The 27,858-nt window shown below is 44.9% G+C and overlaps 1 long non-coding RNA gene across 3 annotated transcripts; it reads right to left on the bottom strand.

The window, feature by feature from the left end:
• Nucleotides 1-11,196: 11,196 nt before the first annotated feature.
• On the bottom strand, nt 11,197-15,369 carry LOC139359048 (uncharacterized). Of its 3 annotated transcripts, none has more exons than XR_011614588.1 (2): nt 15,223-15,369; nt 11,197-12,255 (listed from the first exon to the last, which is right to left on the bottom strand). It is a non-coding gene; the product is annotated as an uncharacterized lncRNA (long non-coding RNA). The 3 variants fall into 3 exon arrangements; XR_011614590.1 differs by lacking the exon at nt 15,223-15,369 and adding an exon at nt 12,798-12,834; XR_011614589.1 differs by lacking the exon at nt 15,223-15,369 and adding an exon at nt 12,373-12,684.
• Between the last annotated feature and the right edge of the window lie 12,489 nt (nt 15,370-27,858).

Below are 27,858 nucleotides of genomic sequence, written 5' to 3'. Positions count from 1 at the left end.
CTTAAGGGAAGAATTGTACGAAGTTTTCCTCTGGGGTGTGGGGAGCAGAAGAGTTAGGCAGAAAGAGAAAAAAATAAGGAAAGGAAAAAAATTAGAGGCAAAATTCTTTTGTATGAACGTAAGTCAACGGCTATTTTTATGAGAATTACTCTAATTTTTTTTAAAAATATTGTGCTGAACACAATTCCACATAGGGCCATTGTTAGAAAGTTTCAGGACTTCAAGAAAATCTCACACTGGTATTATCTGCCTGCACCTCCAAGGTATGTTTATTTAAGAATTTGGCTTAAATAAAATATGAAGAAAAACAGCCACTAAATGACCCTGATCAATCTATAGCAAGCACGAAAAGAAAGGCGGTAACATGAAATGGACTCTCAGGAGGTTCAGAAGGTGGGAGGTGTCCTTGCTGTCTCCCATGGGAGCTGGGTACCGGGTGCTGAGTAGGAATTGGGGGACCTGAGACCTTCTTTTTTTTTTTTTTTTCTTTTTTTGAGGCAGGGTCTTGCTCTGTAGCCCAGACTAGAGTGCAATGGCACAATTTCGGCTGACTGCAACCTCCACATTCCCGGTTCAAGCAATTCTCATGCCTCAGCCACCTGAGTAGCTGGGATTACAGGTGTGCACCACCACGCCTGACTAATGTTTGCATTTTTAGTAGAGATGGGGTTTCTTCATATTGGCCAGGCTGGTCTCAAACTCCTGACCTCAAGTGATCCACCCACCTCGGCCTCCCGAAGTGCTAAGAGCACAGGCATGAGCCACAGCACCCGGCCTGGGACCTGAGCCCTTCTCAACACCTGTGGTTGCTTCTGTTCTGGCTGCCTCCTTGGTCCCCACCTACCTGAACATTAAAGAAAATCTAGGTCTCCCAAACAATTGAAAAAAACAAACAAACAATTTGTCATATACTAAGGTCAACCTTTCCTCCACCATTAAACTCACGCTTTTCCCCCTGAGGTGATAGATGCACCCCCAATATTCCCCTTGTCACAACATTGTCATTGACAGGGAAGTGCAATGCTCTGGGCCCCAGCATCCAGCAGAAAGGTGGGAGGCCCCCCAGTTTCCAACCTCCGACTACCCATGCTGGCTGGACCAGCTTAGGTTTCCAGTCCAGCTTTGTGAACATTGGGAAAATGGGTCCTTGCAGGCTTCCTGCTGGAGCTCGTAGGGGAGCAGAGCTGCCTGTGTCGAGCCTTTCATGGGCTCGGTGCCTGCCCTTGACTGCCTCCCGTCCCAGGCGAGGCACTAACCCTGCTGTGGTGAAGTGGCAGACATCTGGTTAAAAATTCAAGTCGATTAAAGGTAGTAGCATGCTCACAAGTACTTACTAAATGGCAAAAAAAAAAAAAAAAAAAAAAAAAAAAACCCTGGATATTGTGGCATTTGCCAATTTCATGGCAAAAATACTCTGCCACGGCTGATTCCAGGCCCTCACAAGCGCACCACTGACTGCAGACCCAAATGTCAATAGGGAAACCATGAGGTTTGCCATGGAAACATGGGGGACTTCCTCCACAGTCTTGGGATAGAGCAGAACTTGCAAACTAGTGATTCAGTATAGACAAGCCTTTAAAAAGTTGAAAATTTTGAATTTGTATTAAGAATTCTATGTGCCAACATGGAATATTAATTAAAATAATTTTAAATACCATAAACAAAATTGAGGACAAAATGAATGACAGAATTACAGGTAATTTTCATCACAGATATTATTTAAAAAAATACTTTTAAAAAAGACTAACCACCCAATAAAAAGTATGAAAATGACATGAACAAGAGAAAAATCAGAGGATCCTTTAACAGATGAAAAGATGCTCAACTTCACTCATAGTATTTGCGACCTAGATTCATTTCTGTAAGTTTGATAGTACACCCTGTCGTTGAGGCTGAAGAGAAATAGTCATCTTTGTGTACTGCTGGTGGGAATGTAAATTAGTACCATTTTAGAGGGAAAGTATGTACAATATCTATCAAAATTTAAAATGCTAGGCCAGGCATGGTGGCTCACACCTGTTATCCCAGCACTTTGAGAGGCCAAGGTGGGTGGATCACCTGAAGGCAGGGATTCAAAACCAGCCTGGCCAGCCCATCTCTACTAAAAATACAAAAATTAGCCAGGCATGGTGACACGTGCCTGTAGTCCCAGTTACTTGGGAAGCTGAGGCAGGAGGATTGCTTGAACCCAGGAGGCAGAGGCTGCAGTGAGCCGAGATCATAACACTGCACTCCAGCCTGGGTAATAGAGTGAGACTCTATCTAATATATATATATATATTTAAAATGCTGATACTCTTTGACCCATTCTGGGAAGATACCCTACAGATATGCCTGCACAGAGTTATTTATGGCAAGATTTTTGGTAACAGTGAAGTGTTAGAAAAGCAACTCAAGAGTCCATAAAAGAGGACTAGTTAGAGTATGGTACATCTATAGTATGCAATATATGCAACTGTAATGAAAGAATGGAGCAAATTCTATGCATACTGGTGTTTACAGATCTCCAAGGTGGATTAAATTAATAATAAAAAGCAATGTCAGACATGTGAATTGTGTGCAATCTTTTGTCTAAAAAACTCAAGAAAGAATAAAAATATACTTATTTTATATGCATTAATACATATTAGAAGCATATAAACAAATTATTGTGGCTTTCTAGGGAGGTAAAGATGGGCACAAGCAGGAGATGAGTGAATGGAACAGGAGAGATTTCTCAATGTTTTACTTCTTATGTATTTTTGAACCATATGAATATTACCTATTCAAAAATTTATGTTAGTAGGTTTACAAAATAAATAACAGGTTAAACAAGTTTAGGTCACAGCTGGTAGATTCCAGACCTTAAATGGACCCACCCTGTATCATGCAACCTTTCTAAAGATAGAATGCTTTGTAGCTAAGTGCTAAGTGTTCCTGTTACTCCTCTCATGATAATAAAAGAGTAAAGAGAAGTATTGATAAGAGCTGGTGTCCTTGGAGCACATATTGTATGCTGGGGACAGGGCTCAGTGGTTTGTGTTATGTTGTATACTCCATGATTATAATGCCCATTTCATAGAGGAACCTACTGAGGCATAGAGAGGCAGAGACGCAGCCCCAGGTTCACAGTTGGTTATTACAGACTCAATGCTCAGGACCAGCCCCGCCACACTGCAAGGCAAGGTCTCTTGCAGGTGCTGTGCTGCCGTGGCGTTCTGCCATCTCTGGGGACACACAGTTACCCAAGGGGCAACAATCCACCTTGCAATGAAAAACTTAATCGGGGACTTGCTGTGCTCTGTGGATGTTTCATCTCTAGAGTAGTCAGCATCAGGGAGATGCTGGATTTCCCAGTCAAGAATTCGTCATCCACAAAGCTAAAGATGAAACCAAGCCCCCCACCGTGGACGTTCACTGCGTCTCCACACCAGTGTGTGCAGGGCAGACCTCTGTGTCCACTGGTGAGTCCCTGATGCAGTGACGGGGTAAGCCACGTCATTCACCACGTTTATGTGGCAGCCACCTGAGATGTTGACCAGTCTCTGTGAGTCACCTTCTGTGAGTGTTTCACTAGCATTCCATGTCCTTCTGTTCCACAGCGTCTGTGTCTGCTGCTTGTCCCCTGTTCATCTCTCTTGGACTTCGTCTCATTCTCCCGTGGCCCTCCCCTGCCGCTCCCCCTGGCTCCCCACGTCTTTTCCTCTCCTCTTCCTTCGCTCTCTTCCATCCTTCTCCCCTCTCCCCACTAGCAGTTGTGCCAGACTCCTTAGAGACACGACCCGCTGTTCCTCTGTTGTCCTCCACAGCCTTCTATAAGATCGAATGTGGAAGAAACTGCCCATTCTGCCAACGTGCTTGATAAACTGAAATGCCAAGAAGCTCCCTAAATCCATGTTATTTTCTAATGGTAGCTTCTGTGATCTGTGAATTCTATGGAAAGGAGCTGGCTATTTTTGAAATCAAGGAAATTGACTCTATATTTAAGTAAATCCTATATTTAAGTAAAAACAAATATTATACTTAAGTAAAATTCTATATTTAAGTAAAACAAATTTCATATTTAAGTAAAACAATGCTATGTTTAGGTACAAATTCTATATTTAAGTAAATTCTATCTTTAAATAAAACTGTATTTCTAAATAAAATTTTCCCGTATTAGCTTTGTCCCTCCAGAGACTCTAATGTGTCCCTCCAGAGACATCTGTGAAACATGACAGTGAAAAGCAGCACCTGCATAGACCTGTCTGCGTGTGGTTGTAGATCAGCAAGATACCAAGTCAAACGTACCCATTTAACTTTCTCACCATGATTAGACTGTGCCTGTGTCACGGGAGGAAGAAGGGGCCATCACAGAGCAGCAAGCACCTTCATCTTCGTATGATTTCACTATTTTGTAAATGGTTTCTCATTTGCTTTATAAAGTTAAATAAACCTGCATTGTGCAACCCAACAATTCCACTTCTAGGTATTTACCCAAGACAAACGGAACAATATCCACAAGGCTGTGTGACTATGTATATAGCCACTTTAATCATAATAGCCCCACGCTGGAAAGAACCTAAATGTCCATCACCAGGCAAATGGGCAAACAAATTGTGGTGAATTCATATCATGAAACTACTCAGCAATAAAAAGAAACAAATTCCCTACGTACTTAACGGTGTGGATGATCTAAAACCATGCAGAACAAAGAAGCCAAGCAGATAGAGTGAGCCCCTCCTCTACAAAGGTCAGGAACCAGCAAAACCGACTTGTAGGGAGAGAAGTCAGGTCAATGGTGGGAGGACTGGAATTGATGGGAACACCCTCTGGGTGACGGAAAAGTTCCATATTTTGATATGATTTGGGTTACATGGACGTGTGCACTTGTCAAAACTCATTTTAACACTTAATGTCTGGAAATTACACCTCAAAACTTTGTTGAATCATTTTGTTGGTCCTTTCCATTACCTGCTTCACAAACCAGGGGAATATATCTTTTGGTAAGCAGAAAACAAACAAAACGATGGGGCGAGAACTACAGCAACCAGCCCAAGCACCACTTCTAGCTCCAGGAAAGCTGTTTGACACTGAATAGACTGCTCAACCTCTCCGAGGCTGGTGTTCTTATCCTCAAATGGAGATAAAAGATCTACCAGTCTAGGTGAGTGTGCACAACAAATGGTGTATTCATTTGCTAGGGCTTCAGTAAGAAAAGAGCACAAACCGGGTGGCTTAAAACTACAGAAATTTACTGTCTCATTATCCTGCAGGCTAGAAGTCTGAAATCGAGGCATCGGGAGGCCATGTTCCAAGACTCTGGGTGGAACCCTCCTTGCCTTTTCCTGGCTTCTGGTGGTGCCGGCGACCCTTGGTGTTCTTGGCTCTTTAAGCATCTCTGCACTCTCTGCCGTCATCTTCACACAGCGCTCTCCCTGTGCATCTCTGTCTTCATACGATGTTTTCTTCTTTTCTTAAGGACAGCAGTTAGATTGGGCTAGAATCCACCCTACTCTAATATGGCCTCATCTAATTATACCTGCAATGACTCTATTTTTAAATAAAGCCACGTTCAGAGGTATCCTACTTAGGACTTGAACTTTTGGGGAGACACAGTTCAGCTCATCACAGAAAATAATCAGGGGTCTGGAAATTCTGTGTCAGTGAGATTGAGCCACTAAGTTATTAATAGTATTTCACTCATCTCTGCTGCTAATTTTAAAGAACATGTAAAAGGAGTGATGTATCTGATACCATAGAGAGTGCTCCCTCATGTAATTGATGAGATAAGGATTCTAATTTTCCCCACAGAAGTTGTAAAGAGCACCTGAGCTGTCAGCCAAATCAAATTGCCAATGGAAAGCAGGTGAACCTAAGGCAGCCGTGGGGGTTAGACGCCCCTGGGCATGCCCCTTTCATGGTGGCACCGACCCACACAGCATACCTTCCCGGAGCTGGCGTGACTCCTGGGAGACCACAGTTTCTGAGAAAATGAAAAGCCAAGTGTAAAGTGGACTGGTCACAAAGACTCCACAGGGAGCTGGCTGCAGACACCCACGCAGTCCAGTCCTGTGGGCACACAGTTGGGTCTTAGGGGAAAAAGAAAGCTTAAGTTGAAACTGCAACAGCTCTTCCAGGAAAGAATTTTTTAACCCAGGGACACAAAGAGCGCTGCTTTGGAAACCTTCTAACAGAGCGGAACATGAAGGCGAGCACACCCCCGCCCAAGTTTGACTCAGGGAGGACCCAGGGACCTTGGGCTGGAGCCCAGCGGGAGCCGGGAACTGCCTTCTGTGGAGCACAGCTGAAACAGGTTGCCATTCAGAATCTCTGACAAAGGGCCACCGACTTAAGGTCCCCGGCTTCTACAGCTTCGCCAGACCTTGCTCAGCAAGAAGGTGCTGGCAAAACCCACAGGCGTCCAATCCTACTTCCAGGGAAACCCCTGCCAAACAGCCCTGGGAGCCATGCTTCCCGCTGCCCATCAGAACCGGCGATTTTGAATCTCTCTTTCCACTGCAATAGCGCCCGCAAGAGTCCCCATCGTGCTGCTCAGCCGGGCTGGGGCTGTTGGGGAGGCCCTGTGTTCCCAGGGCTCTGCCCTTCGTGTCTTAGCAGCCACGGCTCCTGACTTCCATTCTCCCTTCGAAGTCCGTGGGAGGGAGGAGGAGGGAAACTAGGAGAGAGTTTGGAATCTAGAGGAAACAAGGAGGATGTTTTCCTAATTCCCAGAGGGTACGTGTAGCTCTTTTTCTGCAGACAGAAGCTTTGTCAATACTGTGGTTAGTTCCTGCAGGATTTGGTATCCTAACTCAGCGGTTATGGTTTATCTAGCCTGTGTGAGCTGGTCCAGGAAGACAAGCACCCTCCCCAACTTAGTCTACACAAGAGAGTGCTTCGCTGTAGGAATTTTTGTAAAAATGAAAACAGCTTTGAAACACAATTCATCAGTACATTTTCTTCTCATGGCATTTATATATTAAAAACATGTGCATGTAGGTTCTCCAACATTAGAGTAAGACCTAAAAGGATGGAAACCTACGTCGTTTGCAGAGTATCTGTTTTGCTCAGAAATGGACCACGGCAGCATCGTGGCACTGTAAGGTGGTGAAGTACTCCGGATAGCACAAGGAAGACCATTTGAACTCCAAAAGGCTGTGACTGACAAAAACTAACAGACAGTCCCCCGGGAAATTCAGGGCTTACTGCTGAATTCTCATGTATGAAAGTTTGTGGGATTTGGAATCACAGGGGCTACCTCCCAGGAAAGCGTGAAAGCCATTCTTCCACTGTAGTTTTGCACTTAATGGACTTTGCCTCCCATAATTCAGGAAAATGTCTGTTGTTGTGCACAGTGGAGGCTGAGTGCTGTTGAGAATGTGTGTCTGACAAAGGACCTCACGATTTGAGCTCTGCAGCCTGTCTCCCAGGCACTCCCCACTTCAAGAAGCAGCTTTGAGAACAGATTAATGACTGGGTGCCAAGGAGCAATGAAGTCCACCCATCTTGTCTAGGGGCTGAGCTAATCTCCTTAAACCTTTGTACAATAGCGGGGCCAATCACCCAAATGATGCTGTCAATGTGCTTTTAAAACTCCACTTCAAAGAGGGAGATCAAATGGGGGGTAATTGAAAGGGACAGCGATGTGACGGGGTTCCTGAGACGCCCCCCCTATGATGACCATGAATGCGGCACACACCACCCAAATGACAGGAAGGCAACGCGTCGCGGTGGCTGGACTCCAGAAAGGAGCTCCACGGGAATGATGAGGTCTGTGCGTTTTGCTGCTGCTGAGCTCCACGGGAATGATGAGGTCTGTGCGTTTTGCTGCTGCTGCTGCTGTTGCTTTTGCTATTGGCGGGCTTTGAGAAAAACATGACTGGCTGGGCTCCCTGCCTTCTCCTTCCCCTGTCGAAGTCTCTACAGCCAGGAACCTCCTGTCCTGACAGGCCCAGCTCTGCATCTTGAGGTCCCTCTGACCTCCTGGCTAACCCTCCATGTAACCCAGGCTCACCCAGGACTCTGTGGGACCTGAAGATGCTCTATTCATCCATTTGTGCTACTTAATAAAATGAATTCTGAACATCTCGGCAGCTACAGTCTCTGTGGCTCAGCGGGGTGGACGGGATCGCAGCTGCCAAGTCCTCACCCTCCCTGAATTAGACGCTCATCCCAGACTGTGAGGTCCCTCCTACTTTGGTAGAGGGCACCAGCCCATCCCCGCCATTAGGTCAGGATTGCCTGTGCAACCTTCATGGGTCTACAGCCTTTATTTTTGGCACTGAAGGCCAGAAGGGGGCTGGTGCAGCTCGGCTGGGCTCAGTTCAGGTGTGTTCCACACCCATCAGCCTCACTGCCAGGGGGCCACGTGAGACACACTGTCTCCTGACAGAGCTCAGTAGAGCAAGAGGGGGAGGAGATGCACTTGGTGCCCTTATGTCATGGTGCACTGGGCACGTGATCAAGTCTGTTCACAGGCACAACTGTCCATGGACACAACCAAGGCACAGTCCAATGGCACTAGTCCAAGGGAGGGGTGAGGACTTGGAGACAGGAATTCAGCCCTTCCCAAGCCCTAAACCCTTTACAACAGAAGGGCAACTAAATACACAGGGAGACAGGCAGACTCATAAGTGATCAGAATAAAAGCCAGTGCACATCCCAGGTAACTGCAGTGGCCATGAACCTTGTAAAGACCTGTTTTTTTATGGAGGCAGCCACCAGTTTGCAGAAACGGAGCTTCCTGTGGCCCTGATTCTGCATTACTGAACTACTCACAGAACCACTGTTTTGGTCCTCAAAGCTTCTGTCTTGGTCCCATTGCCTGACTTTATAACAACCCTGAAACACCCAGCGGGACTGGTGATCTTATTCAAGATGCAGAGGGTCCGTCTCAGGCACTGTGCTGGGGCTGCCTGTGCCCAGCCTGGCTGTAGGACTTTGGAGTCCACAATGTCGAGGTCCTCCTGCATTTACACCCTGTGGCCTGATCCCTGACGTCATCTCAACCCCAGACCACCCAACCCATGACTCTTGGACACAAAAAGAAATATCTTCTCCATTAGAAACGTAGACACCAGCACCTGAATGCAGCCAGGGTCCACAGTCACACCAGAAACTGTAGCTTTGGCCAATCTCCCCAGGGATTTTGACAATCAAGCATAGAAACCACCAAAACAGTAAATACCAAGGTTGTATTTTCTTTTCTTTTTCCTTTTTCTTTCCTTTTTCTTTTCTCACCAATACATCCACTTGTTTGGACCAGCAGGTCATAAGGACAGGCAGGAGATGAGTCACATCTGACTTAACAAAAGTGCTTAAGCCTTTTCACAATCTCCATTTAAAGCCAGCCAAGCCTTTTAGAATTGCCCATCTCACAGGAATGTTTGTGACAAGGCTCGGAAGGAAGTGTGTGCTCAGGTCGGCCCGACCCTGGCTCCCGGAGGCAGGCTCTGTGGTGCGGTGGCAGCTGCCAGCCCCAGGGTCCGGCTTCATATTTTCTCATGCCTTCAACAAGTCCTCCCTGGAGGAGGGGCAGTGAGCAGAAGGCAGCACAAGTGGCACATTCTCCTTCTAATGAGCACAGCACACTAACATCTCTCGGAGGGGACCGGGCTCTCCTCATGTTCCTCTGGGCCCAGGCTCTCTGCCAGGCTTTTCTCTTCCCCAGAGCATTCAATCGCTGTCAACAGAGCCAGACAAGAATAGAAGCCTCTCAGAGACTCTCTTTTGTTTTGCTGGGACACTTCAGCACATTCTCATGGATCCTTCAAAGGAAGGCAATTATCTGATCATTCTTGGGAGCAATTAAAATGTGGAAGGATACATCCTGCTTCAACCCTCGGAGTCCGTCTTTCCAAATCACATGGGCAATCGATTACGACATCAACAAATCCCATGGAACCCTCCAAGGAACGAGGTGCGTCCCTTGCAGTAGAAAACCGATAACCCAAGATGCGAAGGTTCATATGGACGACTGGCTTAGCTGGAATTGTGCTCCTCTAGAGGGAGGAGACTTTTTAAATGTATTCCTAGCTGCAAGTCCAGGAGCAAGGGAAGTGAGGCCCTCAGGCTTCTATCAGAGCCTGGGACCGGGAGGAGAGCAGAGATGCTAAAGCAGGAGCAGACCCATCCGCAGACCCCTGGAAGGACATGGAAGTTCGCTTTGAGCTGCTCCTTGGTTCATGGGGGTCTCTCCAGCATAGACAACTCCCTTCCTAAAACGGAAAGAGGGCTGTTTGCACAGAGAGAAGCCGTAACCTTAATACTGTACTTTGTCCATCCCTCCAGAAAGCCCAAGGGAGGGGGCAGATGGTTCATCTGCAAGTAATCCCAGACCTAAAGCAAAGAGATGGATGGTCGGAGCCTCCACACGGTGTATCCTGGCTACCTCCATACCACCATGTCACCTCTCTGTGAAGGTGACATAGGGAGCACCATCTGGGTGTTGTAACTCATCTGGGTGTTGTAAAGGTTAAATGAGAGGGGACGTGCCACACGCATGACATGTGCCCGGCTCACAGCAGGCACCTTAGTAACTGGTCACCATCAGATACACTACTGAACCTAAGAGTGGCGCTTACCAACATGAAAGGCTGGGGTGTTTGTAGTCATCATTCAAGGCAGAGCAGAAAGAAATCTAGGCTATTTTTTGAGACTCATTGCATTTGGTCATAGGCAAAAATAGGATCCATCCTCATGCAACCATCCTTTAAATAGCATTTCAACAGAGGGTTAAAGTGTTGGTTTGGGGTGTGAGAGCGATACCTTATTCATTCAGAAGTCCCTCAAAGAAGAGGATGGAGAAACAGATACCATTCCGTGAAATGATCACTTTTCCCCAGGCAATCACACCAAGGAAGGTCAAAGAACCTCCGCCCCAAAGGTTCCCGTTTGGAGATGGAGATCGCAGCCACCCAACAATATAACTGCTGGCGGTTACTTTTAGGTGGAAAGTCCCACCGTTTCCTGTACCTCACTGTCACCCTCATTACGGCATTAGGATGGAATTACCTTGCTCTCTTCTGAAATTCTAGCTTATCCCTGGCGCCAGCGACAAATACAAGCAGCTAGTCTGATGGAAAGGTCCTCCACTTAAAAAGTAAACTTCCCCCAAATCACAGACCCCTCTGCTGAAACAATGAAAAATTTAGGTAAGGTCTGGATTGAACTATTTCCCTCCCTTTGAAATAACTGGATGTTTAGTCATAACAAATAAGAATGACTCTGGTATCATGTGGTCACAACATAGCATTTTTATGCTTTTTATTTTTCACTTTACATCTCACTACATGGACAGGCTCCCTTCAATTCAACCCCAGGTTAAATCAAGACCTCTTGACCTTTCACTTAAATACAAATCAAAGGCAGCTGCTGGGCCGCGAAATTGTGAATAACAAATGGAGCCATTATTTGAAAAGTTTCAAATTCTGATGAACAGAAAGTTGATTTTGGGAAATCTATAGCAGAGAGTAGTATAATTATAACTTAGATTGCGTGGTGCTCAATCCAAAATCATCTCCAAACTGAATGTGGTTTTCTAACAATAACATTCCTCCAAAAAAGGGGGCAGCCTACAAATGAACATGAGCGTAAGATGCATTTCCTGTCCTGCTAAAAATAAACCTGCAGACATTTGAAAGTAGCATAGAATCCTTTCTAACAATAAAAACAAACTCACCCATGTCGTTGGGCCAAGGCTTTGACATTTTAAAAATCATTATGGTGAAAAATAAATGCAACCTATAACACGAGCTATTGTTAGAAATCCTCGAGAAAAATGCCTCAAATAGAGAACTCGAACGTCCACTTGCTAAAAATGAAACCATTTTACTTGGGCATTGTTAAAGGTCGATCTGTTTTCTCCAAAAATGATGTTGAAGTCCTAACCCCCAGGACCTCAGAATGTCACCTTATTTGGAAATAGGGTCCTTGCAGATGTAATTAATCAGAACGAGGTCACATTGGAATGGGGTGGGCCCCGCATCCAATACAACCGTTGTCCGTATAACAAAGAGGAACGCCACATGAAGACCCAGACCCACAAGAAGAACACGGTGTGAGGTGGAAGGCGGAGGTTGCAGCGATATATCTGCAAGCCTGCAGGAGCATCCGTGAGCACCGTTGGCCCCACCAGAAACCAAAGAAGAGGCAGGACAGCTTCCGCCCCGAGTCTCAGAGAGAGCCTGACCTTGACATCACCTTGATTGTCGGATTCCAGCGTCCAGAGCGTGGTGAGACACAAATTCCTGTTATTTTCAGCCAGGCAGTTTGTGGCACTTTGTTTCAGCAACCCTAGGAAGCGAATATAGACATATACGTGAAATCAACATCGCTGAGGATTTTGCTCTCTAGGCAGTAGATGTGAACTGGCCTTCAACGATTTTTTTTTTCTGGCTGCATGTTACGCACTCCCAGCTTAGGGGGTGAGTGTGCAGGGAGTGGGGAGGGAGGTGCTTCTGCTTCTGTGGCTCCCCCATGGTCTCTTCCCACAACGTCTTCTGCAGCTCTGTGGATCCTGCTGCCACCAGCACGGCTGCCCCAGCGTGGTGGGAATGTCCAGCACTGCATCGCCGCCAGCCTTCTGGGCATTCCAAGTTCCTGGCAGGATCCGAACGCAGTGTGGTTGACCTTCACTACCCAGGAGAGGGTGAGCTCTCCTATGAAAGACTTGGACATCTTCTCTGCCTTCTCACTTCTGTGTCCACAAAAAATCAGCACAATGGACACTGGATCCTGCTCTCCCTTCCTTCTCTTCCCCACCAACACACACTCTGGCGGTGCTGGCGCCAGCGTGGGATCCACCCCACGCATACCCACATGCACCCCACACTCACCTCCAGGGAAGAAGCACATCAGTGAGAGGAATGGCTCTGTCCTCAACTCAATAGGAGCCAACACCCACCCCTCCCATCTGTTGCCACTTCAGAAGGTTTCCTTCGTTTGCTTGTTTCTACTTACCATTAATGTTGTTCAGGCTGAATTAACTTAAGGTGTGTCCCTTAATATATTAGATCTATTTTCACTCTGCCATTTTATAACGAAACAAGGTCTGACTGAAGTTACCTTTGGCCCATGTATGTCTAATCCTACCAAGTCCTAGCCATGAAACAGGTGATACGTGTATCAATGAAAACAGTGGGTTAAAAGGATGTTTCCAGAAGTATTAAGGCACCCACGCACACACAGAGACAAATACTCTCCACTGAGGATCATTTAGAACTGTGGCTACAGGGAAGCTCTTAGCCATATTACAAGAAGATTCAGTGGAAAATCTACCACCAATCCTAATTCATTTCCCTACAGAACCTTAGTATGCAGTTCGTAGCCCACCTGTATGGGATTGGGGCCGTTGAGTATTCCGTGCACGCATTCGTCATGGTCTTTTAAAATCACCCTCGTTGCTGCTGGCTTCTGACTGCCTCTCAGCTGTGCATTAGTCAGGGTGCTGCAGCAAACAGCTGACATTAAGGACCTTAGGATGAAGGGACATTTTACCAAGACGGGGGCAGGGTTTAGGAAAGCCAGTGATGTTTAGTCCGCTAGACCAGGGGTCTCCAGCCTCAGGGCTGCAGAGAGCGGGGAGAAGTCTTATCCATGGCCCTGGAGGGCTGCCCATAGTTTTTTGTTTTGTTTTTTTGAGATGCGATTTCGCTCTTGTTGCCCAGGCTGGAGTGCAATGGTGTGATCTCGGCTCACAGCAACCTCTTCCTCCCGGGTTCAAGCGATTCTCCTGCCTCAGTCTCCTGAGTAGCTGGGATTACAGGCATGTGCCACCACGCCCAGCTAATTTTGTATTTTTCGTAGAGACGGGGTTTCTTCAGGTTGGTCAGGCTCGTCTCGAACTCCTGACCTCAAGTGATGCACCCACCTCGGCTTCCCAAGGTGCTGGGATTGCAGGTGTGAGCCACCACGCCCGGTGGGCAGCCTTGTAGTTTGAGAAGGTGGTGACCAGAGCTGCAGCTTCCAGCAGAGAAACCCAACATCCCACAGCGCCCTAACAGGAGACCCTGAGTAAACACCTCCTCTGTCCTCCTGCCGCTGTTGCCCCCCATCCAGCCCCTGTTGGCCAGACCCCACTGGCCCCAGGCACAATGGTGTCTGCTTCTGCGGCGTGGGCTGCCTCCCGGAGGGGACAGCAGGCGGCAAAGCTGATGCTGGGCTGCAGAGGATGCCTTTCTAAAAGCTCCAGTTATCAGTGGACACAGACAGTGGCTAAGCTAACGAATGCCTATCAGGGAATCCCAGTCGGCATTTTCCTTTTCCTTTTGGAATTGAGTTTCTCGGGAAGAGTCTACGGTTCCCCACACTGAATCTTATCCAGTAAACCACAGGACCCCAGGCAATCACAAAGGAATGCCTCTTTTTAAAAAGAGACATCAAAAAGAGCAGTTGTGAATGCATCTCCTGGCTCACGGGGCAAAAATCGGGACAGGGCAGGTGAAGGAGCCGCCCCTCCAGGCCTCGCTGGTAAGAGCCACAGCAGAGAGCACTGAAGGCAGAGCCCCTGATAGGAAGCAGGCTGCTAATTACACAAACAGGAGTAGAGAGGGGTGGGGCCTAGGGACCACTCCCATGACCTCAGTCCTGCCAGTTGCTCAGTGCCATCATTTATTGGGGGCCCCACAGGCAGTGCTGTCTTCACGGCTCCTCCTGGCCTCATTTACATCGCTGAGCTGCCTCTCAAACACAGCTGTTCTCCACAGCCCACTCAGTGGATTTCACCGCTCTCATCCATCAGTTTGCTTTTCAAAAGCTTATTCCTTTGTCCGGAGAAAAAAAACGAAAATGAGTGTGTAGGCTTATCTCTAAGGAGAGTGGCAGAGATGCGACCTGCAAGGGCACAGGAGGCTGCTGGAAGAGAGGAAGAAGCTCACAGCCCCCCGGGGAGCTCGGCTGGACAGGACCCAGAGCTCAGCAAAGGGTGGGGGCTCTCGGCTGGAGTCAGGATGCCTGGAGCCAGGGAGCCCGGGGTCCAGGGGAAGAGGGCCTGCCCCGGGGGTGGGGCTGCCTGTTTCACACTGGTGAGAACGGCAGTGTTGGTTGCTAATGATGACTCCTCACAACGCCCCCTTAGAAACCCTCGCATGTAACGGTTCCACATCATCCCAGCCCAGGAAGGAGAGAGCTGCATTTGAAAGGAGAAGGCAGAGCGAGGGAGGGAGACCCTACGGGCACCACTTCTTTTCTGCCTTTTCGTAAAGCTCATACACAGAGCTGCTTTTTAGTGAAATACTGGGGCTGTAGGACGCACACCCTCACCTGTGATGGAAATTCTGGCAATGGCGTGGAGAGCTGGTCTCTTCAGCCTGTGCTGTGATGAATGGGGTTCTGCTTTTTCAACATTTCCCGAGACCGCTCTGCTTCTTCTTCCTTGTAGTCTTAAAAGAACAGCTTCAATAACCTGGTAGTAAAGGAGAGGGGAGACTGGAGAAAAACCTAGCCCGAAAAGAATGTTAAATACTGGGGGAAAAAACCCTTGGGAATCAGAATTTCATTTTATGTCTAGAAAGTCAAGTAAAATGTCAAAAATATTGTGAAAGGTTAGAATTATATGATCATATTTCTCTCTTAGGAATATATGATCGATCTTTAACATTATGTTAAGGATATTATGGTAGATAAGGATATCATGTAAGTATATTATGGCAGATGATAAAAAGAAAAACAATACATTATTTCCGTGCCTATATTCACATCCCTTTGCAATGTGACTTTGCAGCCCCTGTCCCCACCTCAAGAGGTAGAATTCATGGCACCAAGCCCTGAATCTGGGCTTGGCCATGTGCTTTCCTTTGGTCAAGGAAGCATCAGCACATGTGACATCAGCGGAGGTGAAGAAAGTGCATTTGCACTGAGGCCTCTCTCTTGCTGCTCTTGGGAACTCTGTGTGGTACACAGGGACAGGCTGTGCTGCAGCGTGATTAGCAGGATATGCCTCCGGCCCTCCAGCCAATGCCAGACATAAATGAGGCAATTGACCATCCACTGATAGGCGCTTGAATGAACCAGCACCATAGAGAGCCCAGCTCAAATGATCTGTGCACATCTGAACAACAGTCAGCAGATAAAATGGTTTAAGTCGTGTTTGGGTTGGCTTGTTGTTCAACCAAGGCTAACGGATACAGAGATTTATTCTCATGTCTGACGTCATGATCAAGTCCAACACAAAGGTCAGACGCTCAACACAGAGTCAGGAAGGGGGCGTGAAGCCCCAGGAGCAGAACTGGGCTCTTCATGTTCCCTGGATGGCCAGGGCGCAGGGATACTTAGGGATGTGTCACGAGTTGTGATTTTCATTTGGGAGATCTATTAGAATGGGTCTTACTTCGAAAATAAGTTTCAATATGATTGAAAAACTGGTTACTTGAAACTGCCTAATTTTTTACTTATAATTCTTAAAATGTTCTTATACTTTTATTATAAAATTATAATTCTTACTTTTTTTGTTAATTTTTTAAACTGATAAGAACAGATATTACACTCGATCTTAACCAAAGGGCTAAGGAGCGATGATTTTTAATTTTTTAAAAGTAATAAGCGTTTTTCATGTAATTGTGTTCAATTAAACGGGACCGTCCCATTTGGAAAGGACAGAAGGAAATAGAATACAAAAGGGGAACAAGGAAATCTATCATTAAATAACTGAAGTAAAACAAAATAAAGCACAAAGTATTAATAAGTGGGCTGTGTTTGGTTTTTGCATTTACCTTGTTCCTGCATGAATACCTTAGACACAGAGCAGCCAGCTGGAAATCTTAGTATCTTCAGAGAGACTTTCCTTAACGTAACTCATGCAAAACAATTGGGAAAATTAAAAGGCCATGAAGGTGTTATTGTCCTTGTCTTACAAATATTAAGTTACAAAGCTGGACATTCAGAGGAGCCAACATTTCTAAGTCAGGGCTCGGGGTAGCGATAATTAAAATGGACCATTGCTGGGTTGACTGTGTTTGAATGATGCCACCCAAAGCCCCTGGAATACTACCTGATAAGGATGACTTCATCCACAGAACCTATTAGGATGCTAATAATGCCTGCTGGCCTATTTAGGAAGCTATTTTGTAGTGACGAAGGTTGGCTTCCCTGGGACATTGTGTCATATGAGCCACGGGGATCACATAGCAACGAGGACATGAGTTTCCTTCTATTTATAACCAGTTTGCTAGCAATGGCAACATGATGAGAAATGAACAATCACATCTGCTGGGAAATCACAGGGCTCGTGTTGATTCTTCGTTAACCCAAAGACCCTCGTGGAGTTGAGAAAGGGTGTGGGGGAAGGACCCTGTGGGGGAGTCACACTGCCCGGTGCCCACATTCGAACCCTTGCCACATTCCGTTCTGAGCGCATTACACAGGTCATCTAATGTATCCACAACGTACAAAGTTCTACACGTGACGAAACTGAGTTCAGAGTAAGTAAATAATTGTCCAAATTCATTTACATTCAAACACAGGCAGTCCAGTTTCAAAGCCCATACATTTCTGTTGAATACACTGAAACAGACATCTGAGGGCTCCATGTGAACTCAACAGCGAATGCGCACGAAAGTGTTCACTTTCCTGCCCTCAATGCAAGCTGCACTGGGCAAAGTGGTCATTCCCATCCCTTAATACCAACTTGGACAGACCCCTGAGCTTTTGGATTCCTTTTAGGGACTAGGGACAGTCCAGTCCTGTCTAGATAAAAGCTATCCTCTTGTGCCACCCCCAGGCCCTGACCATTCTTGGGCTGGGTACCTATTCTTGTTTCAAGAACCCTCAGATTCAGCTCCATGGAGTCCAGCATCCATGAACTTAGATGGGGACAAAGCACAGTTACTCTCACCAACCTTCCGAAATGTAGCATTTCTCTCAATTATGACTAAAGGCCACAAACCACTAGAGTATTAGCAGCATCTGAGGCTTTGTCACCAATAGAAAAAATAGGTATCATATCACAATAATTTCAGGTATTATGAAATATTATTTATGCTCAGCAGTGTTCTAAAATGTGTCCCCTTCTAGACAGTATGATTTAATGTAACAATAAAGAAATATGTATATCACTCTATTGATAATTTTTAAAATATTTTGATAAGTGCATTTTAATATAGTAGTTTTCTTTATAATACTATATATTTTAGCACATGCCTTTTTAAAATCAACTTTTTTTCTAAAAAGATTTCCATAGGCTCTGTTGAATTGCCACAACATACAGAACAAATAAACAAACAAGAACCCTGGGCTGAAGGGACAGGAAGCAGGCGGAGCCTTTCTTTGCATCTTTCTCCTTCTTCCTCCTCCCGTCGGGCTCCTCCCGGCTGAGGACCAGGCAGGGTGAGGGAGAGGGGACCAGTCTTTCACAGCTGAATTGTGGAATTGAAGGCCCTCCCCACACTGCCCTGAGCCTTCTGTGGTTCCCAGGCGTTCTCCTTGTTTGGGCAGGGGTGGGACGGAGGGTCTGCAGATGAGTTTTCCTCAGGTCCTCCACCCTGGAGAGCCCTCAGACTTCTCTCTCCATTCCAGCTTCAGGCCCTTCCCCACTGTGAACCTGGAATATCTGAGAAAGGTCTCAGTCAATTTAGGCATTTTATTTTGCAAAAGTTAAGGATGCACGCCTGTGACACAGCCTCAGGAGGTCCTGACGACATGTGCCCAAGGTGGCTGGGAGACATAAGACATCAATCGATACATGTAAGATGAATATGGGTTCCATCCGGAAAGTGGGGATAACTCGAAGCAGGGAGGGGGCTTCCAGGTCACAGGCGGGTGAGAGACAAATGGTCGCATTCTTTTGAGTTTCTGATGAGCCTTTCCAAAATGGGAGGCAGGTTGGCCCTAAGCAGTTCCCAGCTTGACGTTTCCCTTTAGCTTAGTGATTTGGGGGGCCTCAGATTAATTTTCCTTTCACACCCCAAAGCATGCCTCATAGCTTTCCCCAGAGAAGACTCTGCAGAGAGAGCCAGGAGAGCTCAAGCTAAGCCTGCAGGCCCCCAGACAAAGCTCTCAGCCCCGGGCCCCCGCAAAGCTGTGGGTGTGCCTTGCTCCGCCAGCTCCGCACTGGCCCCTCAGATAAGTGTTGGGGGTGACAGCAGAATCCAGCCAGAGCTAGATTCTTCTTCGAAGACACCCACAAAGTCTGAGATGTTCCCGTGGTCCTGGGGCGTGGGGGCAGGGTACTTGGCAAGAAAGATGTACCCTCCCAGAGGGGAAAGCACAGTGACCCACAGACTGGGGTCTCCTGCCTCCTCCCCCACTCTCCTCTCTTCTTCCAGAAAGGGGTGAGGCCTGGAGAGGGCTCGGGCGGCTGATGGAGCTGGGCTGTTTCAGCAGGATGGGAACTCTGCCCCCAACGGCTGGCAGCTCTCTTCAGAATATGCAGTGCTGTGGCCTCTTTTGCTTTAGCTGGGGCTCTAATTAGGAATTCGGACAATGGGGAAAGTCTCAGCCAATGTGTCCTGTTACCTCAGAAAAGCTGAGAAAGCCATCCTCACAGGACTCCCCTGCCATATTGCTTCTGAGGGCAGTCCTCCTCACCACATTCGCAGCTTCAGTTCCTTAATGTGCTCCAGGAACGCTCACCCTCCATGCAACAAGGTGAGGCTGCCAATCCTTCCTCTACTAGATACATGTGTGGCAGCAGCTGTTAACAGTGAAACGGTGGAAGGCACAAGGTGCTAGAGATTGGATTTCTTTAAGTACCAAGGAGGGCTTCTTTCTTTAAGAAGAAACCGCCCAAAGACAGTAAGGACGCATACAGTGCCACGGATACTCATTGTAATTCCTTAAAAATGTGTGTTCTCATTGTATTTTTACTGTTATAATTCATATTTGCAAACTCTGGTGAAAGGCTTCATTTAGTGTATTTGGACTAATTCTCCATCCACGTTCTTTCCAACACAGTTAGTTACCCGTTTAAAAAAAAAAAAAAAAAAAAAATGCATGGACCTGGCCACAGATCCTAATGAGCACCTAGTAACCTGCTTCAGGGTAACCTTGGTAAACACTGAATTAAAAAGGACAATGCTGCTATAAATTGCACCTAAGCCGTTCTGCAGAAGTGGAACTTCACAATCAGGGGACCCGGGTGCCACCTGCAGTCTGTCCTGGGAAGGCGTCACAGATAGCAAGCCGTCCACCCACGTGCAAATACACACTGTTGCATGGAGTGTCTAGCGAAGACTGCTTCAAAACCGGTCTGCAGAATTCTCTCATTTGCATCGGAAAAACTGAATATCCCTTAAGGCGGAGAGCCTAGGTACATTTGGTGCGGACCTTGCCCCAAGCAGCAAGTCGTGGGGAAATGTGAAACAAGCAAGAACTGCCCCCAGGGAAATTGAAGATAAAACACAAAACCGAATTTAAAAAGTCACCTGCTGCTCCATTTCAAACTGGAAGTCTAAAAAAGGCATTTCCTGACGCTAGCGAGTGACTCAGTGTCACCGTGACTCAGCCGCGACCGGTTGCCCACGAGGCGGGAGGGGGAGGCAGATGCTGCGGGCGGCGCGGGGAGCCGAGCCCGCGCGCTGCTATTTCGGGCAAGTCTGCGGCGAGCAGGGCCCGCAGTCCACGCGCACTCAGGAAGTACAAATAGGGCGTGCATCAGAGGAAGCGCTCCCCACGCAGAGGCTGTGGGAAAGTGATTCAGCGCTGCTAGAATCCCCCTCTCCCGCGCCCTTAGCGCAGCGCGGGAGGGAGGGAGCGCGCCGGAGCCTCCTGCAGGTGCGCGCGGGGCAGGCAGGCAGGCGGCGCGCGCGCCCTGGGGACCCAGGTGACCGCCTCCCGCGCGCACACAGCGTGCCAGAGCGCACCCGGAAGCCCGTTACCCAAAGGCAAGGCTTGTTCCAGCCTAAAGCAAACTCATCCACATAACGTCGCTAGCGAGTTCCGTTTCCCTGTTTCTGGGAATTTGTGACTGTCAAAACAAATGTTCAGGTGACCATTGACCTGAATTGCACGGAGGAAACGGCTGAGGACCAGGGAAGGAGCTGGTATGAAAGTCTGTGAGTTCACAGGGTGCCACGTGCAGGGCTGGAGAGACCCCAGCCCCAACAGATCTCCTCTCTCCAGAAGCGACCTCCGTCTCCATCTCTCCAGAGGCTGGGGTCATGTGTGCACCCATGTGGAGGTGTAAGGAGAGCCAGAGGGAGAGGTTCCCACGTGGACCCGCTGGCGGAAAATCTTGCAGTCAAAATCATTTAGAAACGTTCTGCTGCAGAGCTGACTGAGTGCTGGATGACCAGGTGATTGATGCGTGGGCTTTTAAGGGAACAACGGCCTGCCCTCTGGATCCTTTCAGAGCTGGAGGGGCCTTGCCGTGGGCAGACGCAGAAAGATCATTTAAGCAGCACCCTGAACAATGACTTTTCAGAAAGTTATCGAACAGGCTTGTGAAATATTTTTCTCTTGATGTGTTTAAAAGATATTTTCACTTCTCCGCGTGATTCAGTGTGGTTTGGAAGTGGGAGAAGAAGGGGGCTTGAGATGTTGAAGTTCACTGCAAAGTCTATCCTTCTGGACTCTAATTATTAAATATTTTCTCTATATATACCTTGTCTATCCAAATGATCATGAACCTGGGAGGGAGGATAGGATTTATTACCTTGTCTCCTCCCAAGGGGTCCAGAGAAGGCCATGTGAAAGGAGGGGATGATTAATAAACATTAGATTGACTGATGACCTCCACAGTATGTGAAATTGTCTTTCATCAAACCAGCAGGGAGATATAGTAGAGTCAGACAGGTATAACTCAAATGATCAGAAGGATAAGGATAAGAAGCTTCTTAGAACACGACTTGAAAACATCTCTTAAATCTGGAATAACAAAGGTTATTAACAAAACCCCAGATACTTAATAATTACTTTAGGGGACAACTTTTAATATTGCAGAGAGATCATCTTAGGTCCAATAAAACTAAACGATACTTTTGCCTCGTGGGATTTACATATAGGGAATTTGTCATTCAGGTAGAAATGAAGTTTACCACAAAATTATCCTCAGAATAATTTAGACACATGTGTAAAGGAAAATGCAGAAAGAGAGAGGAAAACAATCCACACTGGTGTAAAGTCTCCTGAGGCAAGGGCTGTGCCATGACATTGCATCCCTGGGCTTTGCTCGAGGCCTGGATGAAGGAAGAGCTGCCGTGTGCACTTCATCTTGCATATTTCTCATTTAATCTTCAAGGCAACATTCTGAAGTGGGAAACTGTTATTCCATTTATAATCCAACCGTCAACCTCCCTCTATCTATTGCATAACTACTTTTTTAGTTCCTTAACCTGACAAATTACAGGTTTCTTCCACAATTATTTATTTTTTGCACGACACTTCTTAAGGACCCCACATTATTGATTTCCATTTATCCTGTACCTAATTCAGTACTTGGGAAATCATAAGCATGCAGAATATGAATGATGAAGAGATGGATGGGTGGATGGATGGATGGATAAATAGATAGATACATGGATGGATGAACAGATGAATGGACGGATGGATGGATGGATGGATGGATGGATGGATGGATGGATGGATGATGGATGGATGATGGATGGATGATGGATGGATGGATGATGGATGGATGATGGGTGGATGATGGATGGAGGTATGATGGATGGATGATGGATGGATGGATGGATGAATGGATGGATGGATGGATGGATGATGGATGGATGGATGATGGGTGGATAATGGATGGAGGTATGATGGATGGATGATGGATGGATGGATGGTGGATGGATGGATGATGGAGGGATGATGGATGGATGGATGATGGATGGATGGATGGATGATGGATGGATGGATGGATGGATGGATGGATGGATGGATGATGATGGATGGATGAGTGGATGGAAGGAACAGATGGAAGGGAGCAGAGAATGAGTAAAAGGATGGTGAGTGATACAGCCAAACAGGTTTTCCCTTTTTTTTGTAAATCCTTCTTAGTCTATGATTCTGATTTGGAAGAATTACAAGTAAAAATGACCTAATTTGTGCAGATCTCTGTGAAGTTTTATATCTTACCCAAGGTCACAAGTTTGTAAGTGGCAGAGTCAGAATCTGCACTCAGATTTGTCTAGTTTCATGAGGACAACAAAATGACTCGGGTTCAGATACAGGATGGGTGCACTGAGCCTTAGGGTTTAAGAGTTCTGGTGTGAAAGTGATGGTACCCCAAATGAGTACAAGCCAATGCATGTAATTTAAAGTCCAGTTAGCTAGAATGAAAAAATGCATGGAAAGAGCCAGCATACAGCCATTAAAATGGAGAAGCCCATGAATGATGGTTAACTTAATCAGTAGATTATGGTGTGTTCAAGCTTTAGAAAAGAGAGTGAAAAGATTTTTTAAATGACCAAAGTTGAACCATTTTATTTTCTTTTGTTTATAACCATCACCAGATTTAGATGTACCACCAAATCAGGAGAATTTTACCATATTTTTTCTCCAGTTCTCCTGCTGTTTAGCCCAGATATGGCTGCAGCCACAGAAATTATGTGCAGAGTAAGTAAAGACCCAATTTTAGAAACAAGGTGTCAACAAGAGGAATGTTAGGAACTGAAAAGTAATGGGGAGTTCAGGGGGAGGGTGGAATGAGGGAAGGAGACCCTGTAAAATTGTTCATGGACTCCTGGACTCATCTTTGATGTGTGCATGCATAGATCTGACTCTAAACAGCTCCCAAACTGAAAACTGCCCACACTGCCCACACCCAGAAAGGCCACTGGCAGGCACGCATGCAGGACAGATCTGAATAGTACTGCAAAAACAGATGTACCTATAAAAGGTGAATTGAAACTTGCAGCCCGGAACCTGACCCAATCATTGCCTGCAAAAACACCCAAACACTAACATTTTCCATAAGAGAAAGAAATACATCTACAGATGCACAAAGCTAAAGAACCCAGTCCACACACAGACATGTCATAATTAAATGTCTGAAAATTAAAAAGAAAGAGAAATCCTAAAAGTAGCCAGAGATAGCACATTACTTAGAGAGGAACACTGATTTGAATGACTCAGGGTTTATTATCAGAAACTGAATAGAGGCCAGAAGGAAAGAAAGTAAACAATAGATTTAAATTGTTGAAGGTGAAGAACTATTAGAATTCTATGTCCAGTGGAAAAAATACCCAGTACAGGTGAAATAAAGACATTTTTGAAGTGAAGAAAAACTAAAAGAATATATATTTCTGTAAAATAATTGTTAAGGGAAGTTCTTTGAACATAAGAAAAATGATACTAAAAGATACTTTGAAATATCAAGACTAAAGGAAGTAAAATATAAATGGGAAATAGCTGGGTAAATATGAAAGACTTTTCTTCTTTTGGGTTTTAAAAATATATCAATGTAGGAAACAACACAAGTAAGCTAAAATAGCAAACTAGAAAATGTGTAAATAACAAAAAAGGCAGAAAAAGAAAAAATCTACAGTAGCATATAGAAAACCAATAATAAAAAGCTAGACTTAAATCCAAACGTACCAATAATTGCTTTAAACACAAGCCCAGTCTAAACACACTAATTGAAAGACAAAGACTGCCAGAACAGATTTGAAAAATATGACCCAACTATATGCTGTCAGCAAGAGCCTCGCTTCAAATATAAGAATATGGATAGGATACAAATAAAAAATAGAGAAGACTTATCAAGCAAATAGCAATCAAAAGAAAGATGGAGTGGCTATATTAATATCAGACAAAGTAGATTTTGGGGCAAAAACTAATTCCCAGACATAAAATAGCAGATAGTATAATGGTAAAAGAGTTGACTCACCAGGAAGTCAGAACAATACTAACTGTGCACACCCCTAATAATGGTACTTAAAAATAGAAAAAGCAAACTGTTCCAACTGAAAGGAGAAATTTAAAAATCCGTAAAAAACACTGGAAACTTCAACATTCATCTCTCAGTAAATGACAGAACTATAGAGAGAAAATCACAGGGATATAAAAAAAACTGAACAATACCATCAACCAAGTGGATCAACCAAACTACATTTATAGAACAATCTATCCAACACTAACAGAATATATATTCTTTTCACTTGTACATGGAACATTCACCAAGAAAGAATAAAAGAAAGTTTAGCAAATGCACAATTATTGAAAGCATATGTAGTATGTACTATGATCATAATGAAATTAAACCAGATATCAAAAACAGAAATATAACAGAAAATCTACAAACATTTGGAAATTAAGCCACATACTTCCAAATAAGCTGTGGATCAAAGGAAGAATCAAAGAAATTAAAACTTATTTTGAATTGAATGTAAATGAAAATACAACATAACACAATTCATGGGGTGCAGGTAAATCAGTGCTTAGAGGGAAATATATAGCATCAAATGCTTATGTTTAAAAAGAAAAAAGTCTCAAATTAATCATGTAAGCTTACAGCTTAAGAAACTAGAAAAAGAAGAGGAAAATAAACACAAAATAAGAACATGAAAGGAAATAATAAAGATAAGAGAAAAAAATTGATGAAATTGAAGGCAGAAAAATAGAAAAAAATCAATAAATCCAAAAGCTGGTTCTTTGAAAAGATCAATAATATTGACAAACTTCTAATGAATTTGAGAAAGAAAAAGATGGAAGATGAAAATGTTCAATGTCAGGAAAGAAATAATAAATGCTGCTACAGGCTTCACAGACATGGAGATAATAGAATACTAGGAATAACCCTAGACACAAATACAACAACTTAGTATGAACTAATCCTTGAAAGAAAAAGTAATCTAACTCATCCAAGATGAAATAGGTATCCTGAATAGTCCTATAACTATTTGTAACCTAAATTTATAGTTGAAAACCTACCAAGAAAGGAAATTTACAGGCCCAAATGGTTTTATTGACAAATTCTATTAAATATCTAAAAAGAAATAACAACTCTACATAATGTCTTCTGGAAAACAGAAGAGATGGGGGAACATTTCCTAGCTCATTTTCTTTCTTTTTTTGCAAATGGCATTATTTGATAGAAAAGCCAAAGGTAATATAAGAAAATAAAGTTAAAAGCAATTTTTCTCACTAACACAGACACAAGAAACTCTAGTAAGTACTAGCAAATGAAATGCTCAATATATAAAAACAATAATATACCATGAGCAAGTGGGCTTTATCCCAGAAATATAAAACTGGTCTGATCTTTGATTATCAATCACTATTATCCACTGTTTCAACAAGCTGAAGAAGAAAGTCCATACAATCATATCGATTGATGCAGAAAGGGTATTCAACAACATTTGATATCCACTCATGATACTTACAGGGATAAAGGTATCTGTTTTTTGTTTTTTGTTTTTTTTTTTTTAAACCCTGTAGTTAACATCATATTTAATGATGAAGGACTAAATGCTTTTTTCTTAAGAGCAAGAACAAGGGAAGAATGCCCATATTCACCACACCAATTTAACGTTGTACTAAAAATTCTGGAGAGTACAAAAAAGGCAAGAAAAAGAAAAAGAGGTGTGTGTGTGTAGGGGGATGAAATAAGAAAAGGAAGAAATAGAAAGAGGAAGACATAGGAATAAATATTCGACCTTGGATCTGGCAATGGATTCTTAGATATGACACTAAAGGCATGAGCAACAGATGAAAAATAGATAAATTGTACTTCATCAACATTAAAAACTTTTGTGCACTTAAGAAAGTAAAAAGACAATCTTCATAATAGGAAAATATATTTGCAAACCATGTATCTGATAAGGGTCTACTATTCAGAATATATGAGGAATGCTTACAAGTAAACAACAAAAAGACGGATCAGGCACACAACTGTAATCCAAATAGTTTGGGAGGCCCAGGCAGGAGGATCGCTTGAGCCCAGGAGTTTGAGACCATTCTTGGCAACATAGTGAGACCCCATCTCTACAAACTTTAGAGAAATTAGCTGAGTGTGGTGGTGCATGCCTGTAGTCCCAGCTATTCAGGAGGTTGAGGTGGGAGGATCACCTGAACCTGGGAGGTGGAGGCTGCAATAAGCCATGATTGTGTCAGTGCACTCCAGCCTGGGTGAAAGAGTGAGACCCTCTCAAAAGTAAATAAATAACAAAAAGACAACCTACTTTAAAATGGAAAAGAAATTGAGTAAACATTTCAAATGTCTACTCAATGTACAAATGGCCAAGAAGCACATTGAAAAGATGCACAGCATCATGAAAAATTAGGAAAATGCAAATCAAAACCAAGACCCCTTCATATCCACTAAGATGGTTATAATCAAAAATTGGAAAATCATAAATGTGGGCAAGGACGTAGGGGAATTGGAGCCCACATCACTGTTGGTGGGAGTGTAAAACAGTTCAGCCTCTGTGGAAAAGAGTTTGGCAATTCCTCAGAAAGTTAAACACAGACTCAGCAATTCCATTTCTAGGTGGATATCCTAGAGAATTGAGGCAGGTGGATCACGAGGTCAGGAGATCGAGACCATCCTGGCTAACACGATGAAACCTCATCTCTACTAAAAATACAAAAAATCAGCCGGGTGTGGTGGCGGGCGCCTGTAGTCCCAGCCACTTAGGAGGCTGAGACAGGAGAATGGAGTGAACCCGGGAGGCGGAGCTTCCAGTAAGCCGAGATCATGCCACTGCACTCCAGCCTGGGTGACAGAGCAAGACTCTGTCTCAAAAAATAAATAAATAAATAAAACAGGAACTCAAACAAATGCATGTGCACAGCAACACTAGTCACAGTAGCCAAAGATCAAGATAGTTCACATGTTCATGAATGGGTGAGTGGATAAACAAAACGTAGCATATTTACATGACGGAAATTATACAGCCATAAAAGTGATCGAAGTACTGATGCATGCCACAATGTGGATAACCTTGAGAACATCATAGTAACTGAAAGAAAGCATACACGAAAGTCATGCACTGTATGAAATATCCAGAGTAGGCAAATGTATAG

The sequence above is a fragment of the Macaca nemestrina genome, chromosome 16 (assembly GCF_043159975.1).
Source record: "Macaca nemestrina isolate mMacNem1 chromosome 16, mMacNem.hap1, whole genome shotgun sequence".
Taxonomy (NCBI): Eukaryota; Metazoa; Chordata; class Mammalia; order Primates; family Cercopithecidae; genus Macaca; species Macaca nemestrina.
The sequence above is the reverse complement of the archived record's forward strand: the minus strand, read 5'-3'. Positions and strand labels throughout refer to the sequence as shown.